This window comes from Anarrhichthys ocellatus, unplaced genomic scaffold, assembly GCF_004355925.1.
Source record: "Anarrhichthys ocellatus isolate YVR2014 unplaced genomic scaffold, GSC_Weel_1.0 scaffold40, whole genome shotgun sequence".
Classification (NCBI taxonomy): Eukaryota; Metazoa; Chordata; class Actinopteri; order Perciformes; family Anarhichadidae; genus Anarrhichthys; species Anarrhichthys ocellatus.
Window position 1 is genome coordinate 4,943,741 of NW_022280070.1, and position 18,035 is coordinate 4,961,775.

The 18,035-nt window shown below is 44.9% G+C and overlaps 1 long non-coding RNA gene across 1 annotated transcript in view; it reads right to left on the reverse strand.

Annotated features, from left to right (window-relative positions):
• Nucleotides 1-15,956, reverse strand: part of LOC116394484 (uncharacterized) — a 50,773-nt gene extending 34,817 nt beyond the window's left edge. Inside the window, exon 1 of the long non-coding RNA XR_004213466.1 lies at nucleotides 14,594-15,956. This is a non-coding gene — a long non-coding RNA (uncharacterized LOC116394484). The remainder of the gene's footprint in view (nucleotides 1-14,593) is intronic.
• Between the last annotated feature and the right edge of the window lie 2,079 nt (nucleotides 15,957-18,035).

Sequence of the window (18,035 nt, forward strand, 5' to 3'; positions counted from 1 at the left end):
TGTAAATAAACCAAACAAATCTACCCCACTGTCTGTCATGACACATTTTCTCTCTCTTTCTTTTACAGATTGCGTAAGAGTAAAGCAGGAACTGGAAGATTATACCGCCCTGACCAAAAGGTACAGTTTGTATTCTGGAGTAATGGAAATATGTTTATAATAATAGAGCATTAACAAAACTACAGAATAAATAACTATAAGACGACAGCTACTCTAGTGCTATGCTAAAACTGCAAAGTGTTAAAACCAAAAAATGGGGGAGCCAAGGCTTGTTTGATCTTCAATAACACTTTTAAAGAAAAGAAACATATACCTCCAGTGACCCAATGGTTGTGTTTTAAGCCTGTTAGTCCATTAAGCAGATGCTGGTGTTTGGTGGCACATCTTGACTCCACCTGAGCCTGGAGAGAGGCGATGAGGCCGGCCCAGTGGTCCAGATGGGCCCCCCCCCCCGACACAGGCCTGAACATAAACATGGCTTGGGTCTGGTTGAGGAGAAGGAGACCCCGTTTATTTATGGACATGTCTGGGTCTGGGACACAATTATAGATAGAGGAGGCGAGGGACAAAGGAAAAGAGCAGGAGGCGTCCAAACTTGCACATGTGGATGGATTCCAGTGTGGTCAGACAGTTGTGTGATCTGGCCCACCAACACAGTAGTAGCTGAAAATGAGTGTGTGTGTGTGTGTGTGTGTGTGTGTGTGTGTGTGTGTGTGTGTGCCAGGTTACATGCCCTCATGCCCACATGCTCTTTCTTATCCACAGATTCAGTCCAATGTACAAACCACAAAGTCAAATACATTTTTAAACTGCAGGGGGGAAGGCAATAACTCGCTCATTTGAGGAACTAATTGATGTCAAACGCGCCACAAACAAGTCCATGTAGCCCGAGGTATTAGCTGCAGGGCGGCAAAAGTAGAGTGAGGGTGTGAAGCCGGGGAATTCAAAGAATTGTCCCGTGTGCTTACCGGTAAAAACCAAGCCCACTGTAGGTTTATGAAAGTATGACTGAGCGAGGCCCTTTTCATCTTTGCTGCACTCTCCTCAACTATATCGGTTCAATCTAGATTTTTACAATAGGGCTTTACAGCTTAATAAGCCCGGCGACAGAAACCCAGACATCATAAGGTGTTTTTATGGCTCTTGTAGCTCCATTATGACTGTGCCAAATGTCATTGCTTTACTGTACAGCACAGGGGCAGGTAGTTCACCAGAACTATGGAACTAGACAGTTATTTCATAATCACTGTTGGATCCCTGACATAAACCTGAGACACATGTGGTCAGGATGAGGAAGTCACCATTGGCCCCGGCACGCACGCACGCACGCACGCACGCACGCACGCACGCACGCACGCAGTTTGCGTACACAAAGGCCGCAGATGAAACTAGGCTACATTGCCTCATAAACTCTGCAAGCTCATATGTTTTCTGTTGCCTTTCACAAAACAACCGTCTAATATGAAAACAAAGTTACATTGAACCATCCCCTCATGGGAGCCTCTGCAGATCTGCAAGATGTTTGCTTGTGACGAAACACAAATCTGCGTCACTTTATTACTCACTTCCAACATCCTTTTGTGAGGTTGAGGTAAGCGCAATGTTGCACAAATTAAGACAAGGTACATATTGGTAAAAAAAACAACTACATCCACACTTTTTTTCGGTGACATTAACGGTCATCAGTCATCTATGTCACTGTGGCACGGTCTGTCTAACTTCAGCGTCGCTACAACATCGCATACAGCAATAAAAACGCAGGCTAGGTGATTAGCACGGTGGCCTGACACAGCATGCGCACAGTCTTTTACGCACACACACACACACAGAGTGAAGTATAAACATTACACAATCACACCAAACATTGGAGCAGCTTCAGCTAATTAAGACCACGCTGCCTTTTAATGCCTGTTTATATCTGACTCTTAAATGAATGCTGCCCCGCGGAGCTCCTTCCAAAACAGCTCAGTCCAAGAGCGGAGCTGGGAGGAGACGCTGGGCGAGGCGGGAGGACAATTACAGTAGGAAGGGGGCTGGCAAATCATTCTGCCCTGCAGTGGCCTGCAGCAAAGGTTTCACAAAGAAACAAGGAGAAAATTGTTGAATTACAAAATTGGTGATCGGAAAAGCAGTTTAGCAGGAGGATGGTGTTTATATTATTTTAGCAAACCTGTCCATTAGATGATTAAAAGAAATCTACACCGAGGCAATTTGAGAAAGCAAGACATTTGAGGCATGAAGATTATCAGATGTCTTTGATCTTCGTGATTCAGTGAATGGGTGAACTCGAGCAAAGGAAAGGGAACTTTAATACCTCTCAATCAGTACCATGTGGGGCTTTATTGGTGTGCTGCTGCCATTCTTGCTGGCTTGGCGGGCAAGGAGGACGCAGAGACCCAGATGGGGCACAGGGACTGGCCATCGCTCGCTCACCTCGTTAAAGTCGATAAGCTGGCAGCTGGCAAGAGGGAAACTTGCCATCAGTAACCAACCAGGTCCCCGACCACTTCACTCACATTTTCCAAAAAACTTTTTCACAATCTGCTCTCCGCCTCTTATCCACCGGTTCGACTGGACTCGGCCCACCAGAGCACAGGCCAGTCGCTGGGATGGAAAAGTCCAGCCTCACCTTTGACCTGTCCTCAAGGCGACCGGGCTCTCCGGCAAACCTCTGAGTAACAGTAAACCAGCTACTTAAACATACCTCCCTGCCTTTACGGGCCACACAGTGTACATAACGCACAATTAATGGATTACCCATTTTTAATATGCACAGCATTTTGGGATGCATGGGTTTGGATTTCAAGTTGCAGCTTGTACGGACTTGGGGGTTAATTGAGAAGGTAGCATAGGCGTGTGTGTGCGTGTGTGTGTGTGTGTGTGTGTGTGTGTGTGTGTGTGTGAGGAAGAGACAGATGTCTGGAAGAGGCTAGGCTGGCAAAGTTTACAGTGGAGGAGTGCAGGCTTTGTAAACGAATGAAGGAACACACACAAACATACGTACCCACCTCACACAAACTCCCCTCTTTACACCGCGCTGAAACCCAAGCTTACAACAGCCGCGCGCCGCTGCTGCTAATGTCATCCTCGTGTTTATAAGTTGGTGTTGGTGTGCGCATGCACATGCGTCTACCCCCAGCTATGCTACAAGTCGAGCTCCAGACTACCTTTCTACAGCTGTCCACGCCGCAACGCACGTGCTGATCGTGAGCCGCAGCCCCAGTAGCAGCATTAGGGGAAGACATAGTTTATTAATTTTCATTGTGCTGGGATTTCCCCCGGTTTTTAATTGAGGTATTGCCAATGTTCAATGGCCCCCGTGTTACAGTGGAGGTTACCCAGTGGAAAGGAGTGAAACAGTGTTGAGTGGAGAGGTGTGAGGGTGCTACGTATACGTTACGGGGGCCTGTGAGGGAGCTGCTGTCACTAACAGCACCCTATTAATTTCAACCACAAGGAGCAAAGACAAAGAACCATACAAAATAGTTATATGTAACGCTTTATTGCACTGCGGCAAAAAATGTGGTTAACGCAACAGCCAGCATATGCATTCTGTGGTTTGAAATGTTGACAAATGCAGCTAACGAACCAATGGTTTCCAAAAGCCTGGCTCACCTGAGAAGTACAGAAAGCCAGAGTCCAGAGTGGATGATTAACTTGGAACAGTAGACAGAGGTTTACCTGAGAAATCGACTTGACTGATAAAACACTCAGACTTCCTCCTCTGTATCTCTACCAAGCTCCACCTCGTCTTGGTCACTTTTTCCCGCTCTACCGTGCCTCGAGATATTGTCTGCAATAAACAACAGCTTGGGGAAAAACATGGACGTCTTTCCTGAAGTCAAGTGAGCTCCTACAGTACCCTGCCTTGCCCGCCTTGGTCACGTCCGGTCAGGTTCTTAGCTCGGCTAGCGGTTTTCACAAGCCATTGACGGATTTAGATGACCGATTATTACAAAGAGATGAGTAATTCTGGAGAGCTCAGGAAGAGGAGCAGCTGGAAGCAGTGTTGCAACCATTGACTCCTGTTGTGGGTTACACTGAAAATGAATGAGAGGTGGTAATGTCAACAAAGCTCTCCACAAAGGCAAGCTTGCACTTTCACTGAGAATAAATAGAAATTTAAAAAAGAACAGGAGCAGAGGCAAATAATGGCCAACAGTTGATAAGCTCACAGTTTGGATTTTGGTTTTGGTAAGAAAGGAAGGTAGATAAGAGGGATCCGGAGGAACTGCACAGAGTGTATGAAATATTACAAAGGTTATGCAGAAGACTGTGCGTGCATGCCTGCCTTTCTGTGTATGTGCACAACTTGTCAGCGCAACTCTTCAAGGTGGCTAAAGTCCCCTGAGTGACAAACCCAGAAGGAGAAATCTGATTAGCTGTACACTTGTACCAGTGCAAGAGGTGTGGCTGTGTGTGTGTAAAGTACACAGATACTGAACTGATACACAAATGCACTAAACCTATATCATGGGCTGCCTTATTATACATGCGCACACACACGCGTGTGGATGCATGTCCGTGTGTGAGGTCAAACTATTCATATCAAACAGGTTGCATGTGCACACAGTTGCACAACACACAGATTGAACGTCTCACATACAATTACTTCTTCCCACGACGTCCAACTGACAGGAACCTGAATAACTACATACTCGAAAATCTGTTTTGCTGAAAGCATGTTGGTCAACGTTCAACAATGTAGTGCGAGTGCACACGCTGACAGGAAACGCAAAAAGCAGGCCTTCCGGAGCGAGCAACAGAGCTCTCAAAGGAAACGGTGATGTTCAAAATTCAAAAGGAGATTCATTTAAAAGAGATGAATCAGGAGCAGATTAAGTGAAACTATCATATTTCTACAACTGTGGCGACTGTGGCTAAGTGGATAGCAGGGCCGTCCTTCAATCAGGGGGGCGGCGGTTCAATCTCCGGCTCCGGCTCTGCTAGTCGCATGTCGATGTGTCCTTGAGCAAGACACTTAACCCCAAAATTGCTCCCGTAGCTGTGCCTACGGTGTACAAATGTGATAGACTCTGAATTGTAAGCCGCTTTGGATAAAAGCATCTGCTAAATGACTGTAATACAATGGTTACAAGGATTTGAGCGACATAGAGAACTTTTGCTATAGTTCAACCGCATGCACGGAACATAAAAGAACAAAAATGATGAACTACGTGTACATAATGTGCCCGACATGTACCTGGAACATTAGGACACACATGCAGTACACCTGTGGGAACTAAACCGTAAGTGGCATTATCCTCGTGCTATTAATGTGACCCAATCATAAGCTGCCCCACCTGTTCCTTAAGCATGGCACCTGTATCTGTGTGTTCTGTAATGCCGCAACACAGTGGATCGAAGCCAACAAAAGAGCTGAATGACTTGACAAGTTTCTGTAGCATGATTCAAACGGCCGGACTATGTTGACATTCATATTTGGCTCGTCCGAGCTACACTCTTGTGCATTTAAAATCATATCCCCCCCCCCGACTGAAATTATTCTGAAATCTCTTACAACATGGAGCGCTCCTCGACAGTTGACTGCTGGTTCAACAGCAATTCAACTTGTACGGCCAGAAAAAAGGGTTCGGAGCGACAGATGTACAGAGTGAACAGTTGGCTTTATTGAAGTTCACACGGTTTATCAGCGTCGGTACGCACAGAGGCTCACGGACACTTTGATCTTCAAAGGGAGATGGGCAATAAGAAGATAATAATGCCAATCTACATCCATTACTCCATAGATCACAGGGTTACCCCGACATGCAAAGTAGCTTTTACTTTTCGGAGGGGGAGCCATATCTCATGTTACCACATTGCCATCTAGTGATACAACTTGAGATGAACTTTGAGTCCACTGGAGAGACTTACAGATGTGCTGAGGGTTCCCATCTAAAAAGGAACCTAACTTTACTTAAATGCCAAATACAAATTGTAAACAGCAACAAGTTAAAGACATATGTATAGATATGTGCTTATCAAATAATTTGTATCTCCGTGGATATCTGAGGAAACAAAAGACAAAAGTAGAGAACTGCTCATTGCAACTGTGGAGGACGTTGTCGACCCATTCACAGCTTTATGCAAGAGCGACACCTTGTGGCTGATGTAGTCAACTGTCGTAGCGTTCTCAGAGTGCAAGCTCACCCAGCTTCAAACCATTAACATCTCAACACTCTGTAAATTAGTTTCCAAGATGAAATCCTCCACCTGTGTTGTAGACAGTATCACAAGTAGGCTTTTAAAAACAGGTATTCCCCAAATGGTTTCAAGCATGCACTTAATCAACTGCTAATGAAAGAAAGAAACAAACTAATCTGGATCCTCTATCCTTATCACAGACCGATTTCTTATCACTTTTCTTAGATGCTGGAGAAAGTCATTTCAACCCAATTATTCTACTTTATGAATAACAATAATATTTGTTTCTACATCTATAATCCTTTCAGGTTCTAGAGCTCTCGTAGCACAAAGACAGCCCTTGTGAAGGTCTCTATACGACAACTGCTCAGTCTTGGTGCTTTTAGACTTGAGGGCTGCTTTCAACACAATCGATCACTCTGTCCTCCTGCACCGTCTGGAAACCTGCGTCGGTCTGAAGGGAACATGTTACGTTCTTAACCCTCCAATAGAACGTTCTCTGCTATTAGAGAAAATGCCCCTTCCTCTGTGGCTCATTTTAAATTGTGCGGTTCCTCAAGGGTCCACTTGTGAGCGTCTGTTGTTTTCTATATACATGCTTCCTCTCAGCCAGATCATTCAGAACCATTGCTATGCGCGTGACACACTAGCTATATGTCCTACTGCAATGCACCGTATGTTGGTAGCAGCCAGAGCTCCCTTCACCCACTCCAACTGGGGCAGAACGCAGCCGCCCAAATCTAACAGAAATACGAACACATGACTTCCGTGCTAGCCAACTTACACTTGGCTGCCAGTTATGCACCTAATATTGATTTTACATGTTTACTGATCACTTTAAAAGCCTTAAATAGCCTTTCCTCCAAATTACATCCCTGTCCCCTTATGGGCAATCCTTAGATTGGTGGAGGCTGTTTGTACAGACTGTGGAACACTTTCTATTGAGATCAGACTGGCTACATGATTAGCATATTTTTAAAACTTAATTTTTAGGAAAGCGTTTGTATGTAATATGTTGCTGGGTTTGATCATCTCTCTCTGGCCATTTTATATATATTTTTCTCAGCTTTATTTTTATTAACGCGGCGTTTTCTTGTATTTTTATTTTATTTTATTGTTTTGGTTTTTCACTACTGTTATTTTTGAAAAGCTTCTTTGGTTACTTTGTAACCTTGTTAAGAAAAGTGCTGTATGAATAAAGTTATTACTATTATTATTATTATTATTATTATAGTACACAATAAGAAAAGAATGAAGCTTTGTCATTTTATGTCAAGAACAGAAAAACAAGCAGGCATGTAAAACCAGCATTGCACATGAACATGTTTTGACCTGGTGATATGTACAATACAGACCTCTAACTGGAAACAACTGAGGACATGTGACATAATTGACAACAGCATATTTGATAACCAGACCCCTATGTTGTATTATACTGTATGTTACAGTAAGTAAGCAAGCAGTAGAGTCCTCCTGCATGTCTCCAAACAAGGATCAAACACTGGCCTCTAGTGGTTGTTGATGATCAGGACATACCTCTGTTGCTTCAAGGCATGTGTGTGGAAAATATATCTAAATGTTAATATATTAACATAAAAACATCCATCCACATAAACATGAAAACAAATGCCAGGGATTTCATAAACTAACCCAGCTTACAGTGGAACACGCAAACCTACGCAAAATATAACTATTACAGTTTTGACTTTGCAAAAAGTCAAAAGTTAAAATACTAATAATAATAAATTTAAAAGACTTAAATGTATCAATTGTTTTTGACTGAAATGTGTCGTTCATAGGTTTATGAGGTTGGATTCATGAAATGTGAAGACACATCTGATACACAAGTTACTGTCAAGTGACCTCAGAAGTATAGACTGTATCAAGAGGTCCCTACAATGGTGTGATGAGTTGTACACGTTGTAGACAAGCTGTACGGTCGTATTCTGCTTAATCTTACAGTTTGTGTCATTAATAGTGTTAGAGAAGGTCGTATAGAGATGCTAGCGATAGCTAAATACACCTTTTCTAATGTTTTCTAATGCAATTGACACATTGAAATATAAACATGGTCTGTGAGTGATTAAATCTGCACATTTCAATTAACCAATGATTAGACTTCTATTATAAAATGAACCTGATAGTCATTGCTCACTCTATATCAATATCGCTGGGACAGCACAATGTCCATTTAGTACAAAATAGGAATTTTGATTATATGCTGAGTAATTTAGGCAAAGCTTTTGCTTAGTATAAATACATAACTTGTTTTCTACATGACTATGCATAATGAAATTTGAACATAACTATGATTATTAACAGTTCCACTGCTATTTTTGTAAACACAAAGAGCTTACCTATAGAATCCTTTATCTGCTAACGAAGGTTTTTCAAAATTGGCACCACAGATCTTTAGTGGCCAAGAGAGAAAATGCAGCCCAGTAAACTAGTATTCTGTTACTGCCTACATTGTCCACAAGGGTGCAGCAGAGTCTAACAAATACCCAAAGGCAACTAAAAACAACCAGGGACTGCATGACAGCATAGCCAGCATTCTCAGTGAAAGATTCTACAGAGAGAAAATATGAATCAGTGTTGTCAGAAAACCCTTTTATGTAGCCTATTAGCTAGTCCTGACATTTGTAATCCTCAGCCCATTAAAGAGCGGGACTGTTTCCACAGCCTGTTGACTGACTTGATGCCTAGTGATGACAGCCTGGCGTCTGGACAACCTCCAGTCGCTTTAGCTGTCGTTACAGCACTTTGGCTCTGCATGCTTATCTGTTCCTCTGGTCAGGGACACTGACAGCCACTTCCACAGCATGTCTGACAGAAGCTGCAGGGATTCACTGTGGGAGCTCGACCGCCTCACTCACAGGCCTGTACTGGGAGAGCCTCGGACCTCAAGAGTCCTCTGGCCCACTGCTTTCATCCGACACAGATCGTTTCTGTGCACCTTCTAAATGTGGAGGACAACTTAATCCGACATAATTACACTTTTTATGTGGGAAGCACCTCATTCAATCTCCCTTAGACAAAAGCGAATAAAAACAAGACACAAATTCAAATCTCTCAGCAAGCTTTACACGGATCTTCCACACAAGCACAGGATTTAACACACACACACACACACACACACACACAGTCGTCTGAGGAGCCTGGTGGTCTGCCGTGTCTCGGGGAGGTCACAGAGGAAATTTCACGCTCCTCTTCACACTGAAAATGTCTCCTTTATCCTTCATACTGAGAACGAAAGAAAAGGGAAGAGTGAAAGAGTGGACCCAACTCCTGAATGAGGATGGCTAACTTGTGTAGGTGTGACTCGTTGAAAACGCGGTGGTGTTGCTGTGGCGACCCACACCCAGCAAAGTAAAGGACGCATATGGTCACAGGTTCGGTGGAATGTGAAATTTGTGAGAGGGGAACACATAGAAAGGAATTTTCCCTCCAAAAACGAGAGCACGAAAAGAACAAGTGAGGTTCAGTTTGAGAGAAAATTAGAGAAGGAATGTTTGGTATTTTAAGCAACGCAAGATCATTGAGATTTATTTATTATTTATTTTTTCGCACCAGGGCAGGTGATGAAGACACCTGAAGATCCACAACAATACACCTGGGGGCTTCAAAGGGAAATACATATAAAAAAAACAAAAAACGCATGCAACTGAGTAAAATTACAGTTTCACAACGGGGAAGACTTGCAAATAATGTAACCAAACTCCATGCACTTCCTCTCTACTGTGCAAATAAGGTCAAGCCTGTGCTACACTTCTACACTGCAACTTGCAGGGTTTAAGCATGTTGTCATCATCTCTTATTCACTACTCTTCTCCAGATTCAAAGTGCCCTTGTAGTGAGGCGGGTGGCCTTCCTGTGGCCGAGCGAAAGTTTGAATGGAGTGCTGTCTGTCTGCGTCGGGGGCCGACAGAGACGCCCCTGTTGCTGCGCTGTGTGTGTCTTCGCTGTTTGCTCGGTGTGTGTCGAGGGGCCCGTCCTCCCGCCCATCTTCCCTTCACCTTTCTGCGCTCTCCATCTCTCCAATGCTCCCTTTCTTCTGTACTCCTGCAGCGTGGCTGTGCTTACACGGGAGGTCAAGGACAGAAGGGGTGGCGGGATTTAAATGGCGGTCAGCGGAAGTGCGTCAGATGTTATCACCCGGCGGGGAATGGCGGGCCACGCGGCAGGGAGCTAAAACATTTAAAAAGGTCTGAACACCAGGTGCAGAGGGCTCTTTATCAAAGTCGACACGCTTTAAGTGCCAGACCCAGAGGCGTCATTGTGAAGAATCCCCACTCATGTTCACCACTTCCTCTAAAGCACCCTGCCACACTCTCACTTAAGCACAAGCTGTCTGTCTCTCTCAGCCTCCCACTTCCTGATAACTCCCAAAGCAGGATAAACACCCGCCTTTACACACACACACACACACGCACACACACTAAGTTGTGGTTTCCCAGTAGGAAATCAGCAGTCTGCCCCCATTACCCACCAGCATTTAAACCTCCTCCCTTCTATTTCTTTACCCCCCCTGTTTAAACACAGCATATCTCCCCCGCGAGCATCATTAGAGTGAGAAGACAGCAGGAGGAAAGCAGCACACAGACTGTGGCAGCAGGCCAGAGGAAAACACAAAACAGCTAATGAATTTGAAGGGGTGGTCTGGTGTTGTAGCATCACAGAGGTCTGGAGCTTTGTGTATAGCATGACAGATACGCTACCCTGTCTTGTGTTACTGAAGGCACTCGTTCCATGAAAATTGGACACCTCTGTTTTGGCATTTTGAAAGTACAAGGTCTTAATAAAGTGCATCATCTCAAAGCACTGCATTAACACATCAAATTCTGAGCAAGTTCTTGGGTGATGGCCGCTCAGAAAATGGCATGTCATGATGTACTTGTGTGCCAGATAGCTAGTTCATTTGCCCCCACGTCTTACACGTGTTCCTTGAGAATCTATCACAGAGGAGAAAATCACAAATGGAGGGAAAGCACTAAGAAAAAAAAACACTTTACACAGAGGTCCCGGCTTTTCAAAACCTCTCTCCTTCTCCCTCACACACACACACACACACACACACACACACACATAAACACTTAGGCACAAACACATACACCTCGAAACAAAGGTGCCATTTTACTCAGGAAGGGTCAGCAGTTCTCTCCATCAGACAGAGGCTTGTTCTTGGTCAGAGGCTGCTGCCCAATCTCAGGCCACCCTCCCCTGGCTCCACCGGCCCCCCACTGGCCCCCCCTTTGGCCCCCACCACCCCGGAGACAAGCTCCCCATTGTTCCTGCACTACTAATAAATGACAGTTCTCCTGTTCAGACAAACTTTAGAGCCCATTTCTAAACATACACACACACACACACACACACACACACACACGCTAACGGAGTGTAAATAGTGCTCTATATATGAAAGGATACACAGCAGCCTTTTCTTACAGCCTGATATTTCTCATGGAGCTCATTAAAAGGTTATCTGATACTAATGTTTGAAGGATATTCTCCTGCGATTCGAGCCCTGTGCCCGCGCAGACCTGATGAGGTAATGCTGAGGGCACATTAGCTACAAAAACAGGGTGTAATTAATGTGTAATAAAACGTTTCTATTGCTTTCCACTTCCCTTAAGCAGCCCACGATAGCAGGACACGGATCACAGGAGGTCATGCCGCTCAGTCAGCGTTGTCACCTGCGCGCAATGTCACACACAAACACACACACACACACACACCAGATACTGAGCTTGATCAAGGCCAAGGACCAGAGGTGAGCCTTGAGTTTAGACATGATAAATCACCACTCAACTTAAGCTCATAAACACACCATTAACGCGCTCGACCACAGCAACTCGATCTGTTTACCTTAACCGCCGTGCTGGGGACTATCGCTCCCCGGCGGGCCTGTATTAGCATACCTGGGGCCTGATGCACATGTCTGTCACTGCGGCCGGCCAGCCAGCATTTTAGCTCTGGGCCACAACTCCGCTTCAGCATTGTCTCAACGCTGCATGAGGTCATTTTCCAGCACTTCCAATGCAGACTAGGTTATAACTTCAAGGAGCAGAATATAGAGCTCCGCGGAATTACTGCATTACACCACTGGTATGGAAAGAGCGCGTGTCTGTTTAGTCTTAAACGTGTGCGTTACCGGATTTGTCCAGGTAACGTTTTTAAGGTAATGTAAACTTATGTTAATCCTCTAACAGCTTGTGAAGAACTGCAGGCGCGAGGAGCTCATTATATTTCAACTGAAGTCTAAAACAGAAGACAATACAGCTGAATCTGAGCTCAGGAGAATTGCAAGTGATGAGAAAGTTCCTTGGAAATGTTGAGTGGAGTAAATACAGGGTTGTTAAGTGACTCTGACCCTGGTGTGTATATGGCTCTTTACTGCGGTTCACCACAAGCATATCGTATGACGGCTCAGCCAGCACACTCAGCCCTGTGAGAAAGCAAATTCCTGCTTTGCCATTCTCCGCTATGGACCAAGACATAAACAAAAGTATCCAAAAGAGAAAGAAAAAGAAAAAAAGGACATTTACCGAAATACCCTGGCTGCTTTGATGTCTAAGAGTCGGAGTGGGAGAAGCGGGTGTCTGAGAGTGGACGTGCATGGGTGCGTCTGTGTCTGTGTGGCGCTTACACAGCACATGGGGTGACGTTGGCGGTGTGCGGGACAGATACTGGGCGAGCGGGGTCACGTCAACAAACATGCTCCCGCTCCGCCGTTCAAACCAGAAAAGGAGGAGGAGGAAGAAGAGGCAGAAGTTGTGAGAAGAGGAGTAGGAAAAAAACAAAAAAAAAAACAGCCCCAGTGTTTAGTCAAGGCCTGCTCACTGACACAAAGTCTGTCTTTGTCTGCCTCCCAGGGTGCCAGATAAAGGAATTCTTGTGTGTCGGGGGCTCTGACCGAGTTTATTTGACACTTCAGCTCCTTTTGTGAAGCAAGTGTCCCACCGTCAATGCTGGCCATGAGAGTCACTTGGCATTAGACAGAGGGTCCCTCTTCAGTGGAGAAAGGGGGTCTTGTTTGGAGAAGATTTTTAATGGGGGGGGTGTGGGGGGGGGGGGGGGTGCTCGGCCTGTGCTCTGCGCTGTATACAGACATATAGTGGGGCTCTCTGTGCCCTGCCCCAACAATAGATGGAATTCTTCATTGCTAAGGAAGTGGACGGTATTGGGGGAGTGAGAGCTGAAGGGGTGAGGGAGGAGGAAGAGGGAGCTGGAAGCTTCATCAGATAACTTCACCTGCTATGAATGCAACGCCATTATGTCACCATACGCTCCTTAAAGATGGAAATGCCAAACGCGCAGAGCGGGCACAAGCACTTCTCTCATATGAATCTGACCATGTGTGGTTTACCGTTGAGTGAGATCATGTGCACCTGCAGGTTCCACTCAAAGGAAGCACCTACACGCCATCCAAATACGTGTGTGTGTGTGTGTGTGTGTGTGTGTGTGTGTGTGTGTGTGTGTGTGTGTGTATATTAACCACAGCACAGTGTTGATCTCTGATACATGCCATGTGTCAGGTAGCAGCAGCTTGCACCACTGACAGCTGCTTCACATGGCAGGCGCCCCTGTGGGCGAAAGCTTCTGGAGAGAGATTTACTCCCACCTGAATGGAGTCACTGTGGGGAGAGGTGTGGGTGGACTAGACGTTGCTTTCTATGGTTACTGTATCCACACCGATCATTTACTTTACTGCACCTGGTCTTTTCACAGCGTATATGGCAAGTCGCGGCTCTGCGAATGGTCTGTGGACACCTGGCACTGCAGGTGTACAGCTGACGTCCGGGTAAGGACGGGTTATAAAAAAAAAAGGGGGTCAGTTTGAAAAATGAGGGGATTCAAGTCATGCGTCTGACATACGATTACATCAGTGGGAGTCAGCTTTGAGGGTGAGAGATGGGAGCGCAATGAACCCTAGAGAATAACGGAGCAGTGCTCTCACAGGTGAACCTGCATATGTGGAGCAGATCAGGGGTTTTGACAAGGCTTGAATGCCAAACATGCTCCCCCCCCCCCCCCCCCCCCCCCCCCCCCCCCCCTTCCCTTCCACAGACACAGAGTAGACCCTAACTTGATAAGAGATGCCCTCAGCCTAAGGTATCCCATGTGAGAGGAGTTTGAATGTTTGGGGGAATCGGGTAGCGAAGATGTGGGCTGAATGGGTGTGTGAGGAGATAAAGACTGAACCTTTGGTCCAAACAGCCTTTTTTGTCGCCTAAGGTTTTTATACCGTTTGTGAAATAACAGCTGAGTTATTCCTAATTGGGAACCCTTTGGAACACCACTGACTGTAGTGCAGTCAGTGTTTTGTTTTTTTTACAACTCAACAAATTAAATGACAACATTAGGTTCTGACAGGCATTAAGTCATATCATGACATCTCACTGATAAAAAAAAATAAAGGTCAACGTCGTAGGTAATTCTCACATACCTGTCGGATGAGGAGATGCGTTCTGTCATTATCCAAAGCGCTGGACATCTGCTGAGCACTTTCAAATTATATTCCAGGATATTCCTTGTGCCAAAAAAAAATCCAGCGCAACGAATATCGACTTCCAAAAGCATATCATGGTGTTGACCATCTGTGACACTGGCCGCACGCGTTAAGTATCCCAAGAGACTCGCCTGTCCGACGAACTGCTCGTCCTGCAGAAGGACTCGGACAACAGGAGCAATGGACACCATTCATCCCGTGTAAGAGACAGTATTTCCTCATATCCCACAGGACGATGCACAGCTGGAGCGTTGAATCCATCACAAAGTTTTACCAATGTTAATAACACTAATAACTCCTCCACGTGTGTCAATGCTGTAACGGTAGCATTTAATCCATTTAGTGTTTCCAAAGAATCCTCTGATGGTTGCTTCCTTAGAATCAAGCAGATCGATCAGTGTGATTATTTCCGATAGGCAGTAAAAGTAGCCGGTTCCTCCTTGTGGTCCAGCGCAATGCTGGTCCTCTGCTGGAGCTCCAACTAGCGCCCGTGGAGCCGATACGCAGCGCTCCTGTGAAGAGCCTGAGCCGCACTGAGCCATAGTTGGAGCACAGCAGCGCAGCACACGCTGCCCTCAGCCAACGTAAGCGCGCAAGGCATGATGGTATGTGGAGTTTATCGTTGTTGCTGACAAATATTTGCGAACAGGAGCATGTTACCAGATTAAAACCTTTATTAGAAAAAGAATAATTTGAAAACAGTGAACAGAATATGGAGTGAGATTATAGCGTAACATATAGTGCCAGTAAAGTATTATTGAAAATACTGCATAATTATCTTTTGTTTACATACCTGGGAAATGTTTAATTACATTAAATACACCTTGTTAATTAACCCTGTTACGGGCATTAGCATCTATTGATTATATTTAAAAAAATATTATATTATAATAGTTATTAGTATTATCAACAGAGAGGTAAGTTATTGTCACAAATATAGGCTGTTACATTGTTGTTACAGTCACTCATCTGTCAGTTTGATCTCAGGTTTGCGTGTGAGCAGTGCGAGTGAGTAATAATGATCTTCTGTCGCTGTGCAGAGATACAGGGATGTCGGTACCTTGAATCACCCTCCCATGAATGAATCTCTTGTCTTTCTTACCTCACTTTCATGTTCTAACCACCTCCAGACTTGCTTGTATTTCTGGGATCATAGCTTCTCTTATTAAACCTCAAAACGAGGACTGGATTCCTGGGAACGGAGTATCGCCTCAAAGGCTAAAATTAGAACTGAACTGAACTTAAGAGTAAGATGGTTAGAGCTCTACTCGTTGAATGTGCATCGGAGCAAAAAAATGTGACATTTGTTTATGGGTTCGTCATGTGTCAGACTGTCAAGAGATAATTTGATTGGGTGTCATTATAAATCCCACTATAATAAAACCATTGTGAACATACAGTACTGCATATGACTATGTGAATTATGACACTTTGATACAGTGTGGCTGAAAGTGATCAAAAACAACATCTGATATATGTTGAATAAGAGGGTCAACTTTGACTTAAGTGATCAAGAAATGTAGCATATTTTCACGAACCAATGGTTCCCCTTAAAATGATTATTGTTATCCTCCTATAATTCACATGCATGAATAAATCAATACATTTAAACTGGCTTTACCCTCCACTACATCCCTGTTACCGATCTCCAATCGCAAGACAGTGTGCATTACACTTTAAGCAGGTGAAGCTCCACTCCACCTTTTGCTTTACCCCCTATTTGGCCGTGCTCCAGTGCAATCCTGGAGTACCTGAACTGCACGCGATTCAGTCAATTGCAGGTACTTGATGGCTTTCTTGTGTGCTGGGGTTGAAAAAGCTGCTGGAGGTTTGCGCGCACACAGCATTGCGTGACTAGAGCTGGGAATGAAAACACAAAGACATTGTTAGCAGTGATCAAACCCCCTTTATAGTAACTCAACAGCATTCCTGTCTCGCATTCCGAAGCCACCGCTGCTGTGTGAGGGTTTGATTTTTTTTTCTTTTTTGAAAAAAAAGAAAAAAAAGGAAATTTTTATCTGGTCCGCTGTGTTAACCTCACTTCTTGCACAAAAGAAATTGTGCTCCCTTGATTAATGCTCATTAATCATTAATCGAGGCTGAATTAAAGTATTAGTGGCAATTATCTTGTGGAGGTAATTAAGAGATAATGATCCCTTTACCAAAACGATATGATGAACGCTAACAATAGAGCCAGCGGTTCCTCCCGCTTTCATGCTCAGCAATCACTCCACCTTACAACAGAGCCAAATGCGATGAAACTGCATTATTTCTGAACGTGTGTATTTGCTGCATAATGCATGTGTGTGTGTGTGTGTGCATGTTCCTACTTTGTGCATCCTCCTCCTCCATATCCCTACTCACGCCAGCGTGTGTGTATGTGCTAATGTGCACACAAATGTTTTCCAGATTGGTGTGACAGGGATAATCAAATCCAGAGAGCACAAAACCATTCTGAATGCTGCTCACACAGACGGGAGGAAAAGGAGGAATGCATCAGACAATCCGGGGGAAACAAGGCTGACTGAGCGAAGAGAAGATTCAGACATTCCCAAGCAGCACAAACAAATAGTATATAGCTTACAGTGCACATATGCAGAACTGTAACATATGTGTTGCAGCCGGATTTAAAAAAAAAATAAAATGCAGATATGGAAATCTACTGCGTTCAAAGAGCCCGTACAAGCGGCACTGTGATCACCGGGTGGTGGTGAAACAAACCTAATATTTACTGGTAGCAATGACCTCTACGCCTTCTGCATTCAACATACAAAACATAGAGAGGACAATGGAGTCAGTCATATCTCCAGTGTGTGCTCTGAGAGTGATTAAGACTAGAGGACATTCATTACTGGCCCGGCTCAGACAGAGAGGGGCTTCAGAGCAGAGCTCTTGTGTTGGACTGTTTGGATGTCCTATCCCCCTTGTATCTCTCTTTGACTACCTCCAACACAAGGCTCTATTCAACCAGACTGGGAACAAATGTTTCCTTATGTGGCTCTGAGTGCCCAAGCTCCAGCGACAGGAGAGAGAGCAAGAGCCTATGAGACCGAAAGACTGAGGAGGCTACCAATGCCGACCGCACCGCTGCTATTTACTGTAACTACTCAGCCTATAGGGTCGACGTCATAGAAACCAAGATGAAAAATTACAAGTATTTCCCAATAACAGCATGCCCTGGTCACTGGCATGGCCCCCACCGCAGGCTCACCAGCCTGACACACTTGGCCCCCCCCCCCCCCCACCACTCGCCTACTTTTTCATGGGTGTTATTTTTTTTTACATCCGCCCGGGAATAAATTCAGTAAATATCAGCCAGGAAACCTGAGGTTGGATTCCATGTTGGCAGCTCACGTAATTCCTTGTAAGGCCAATATTC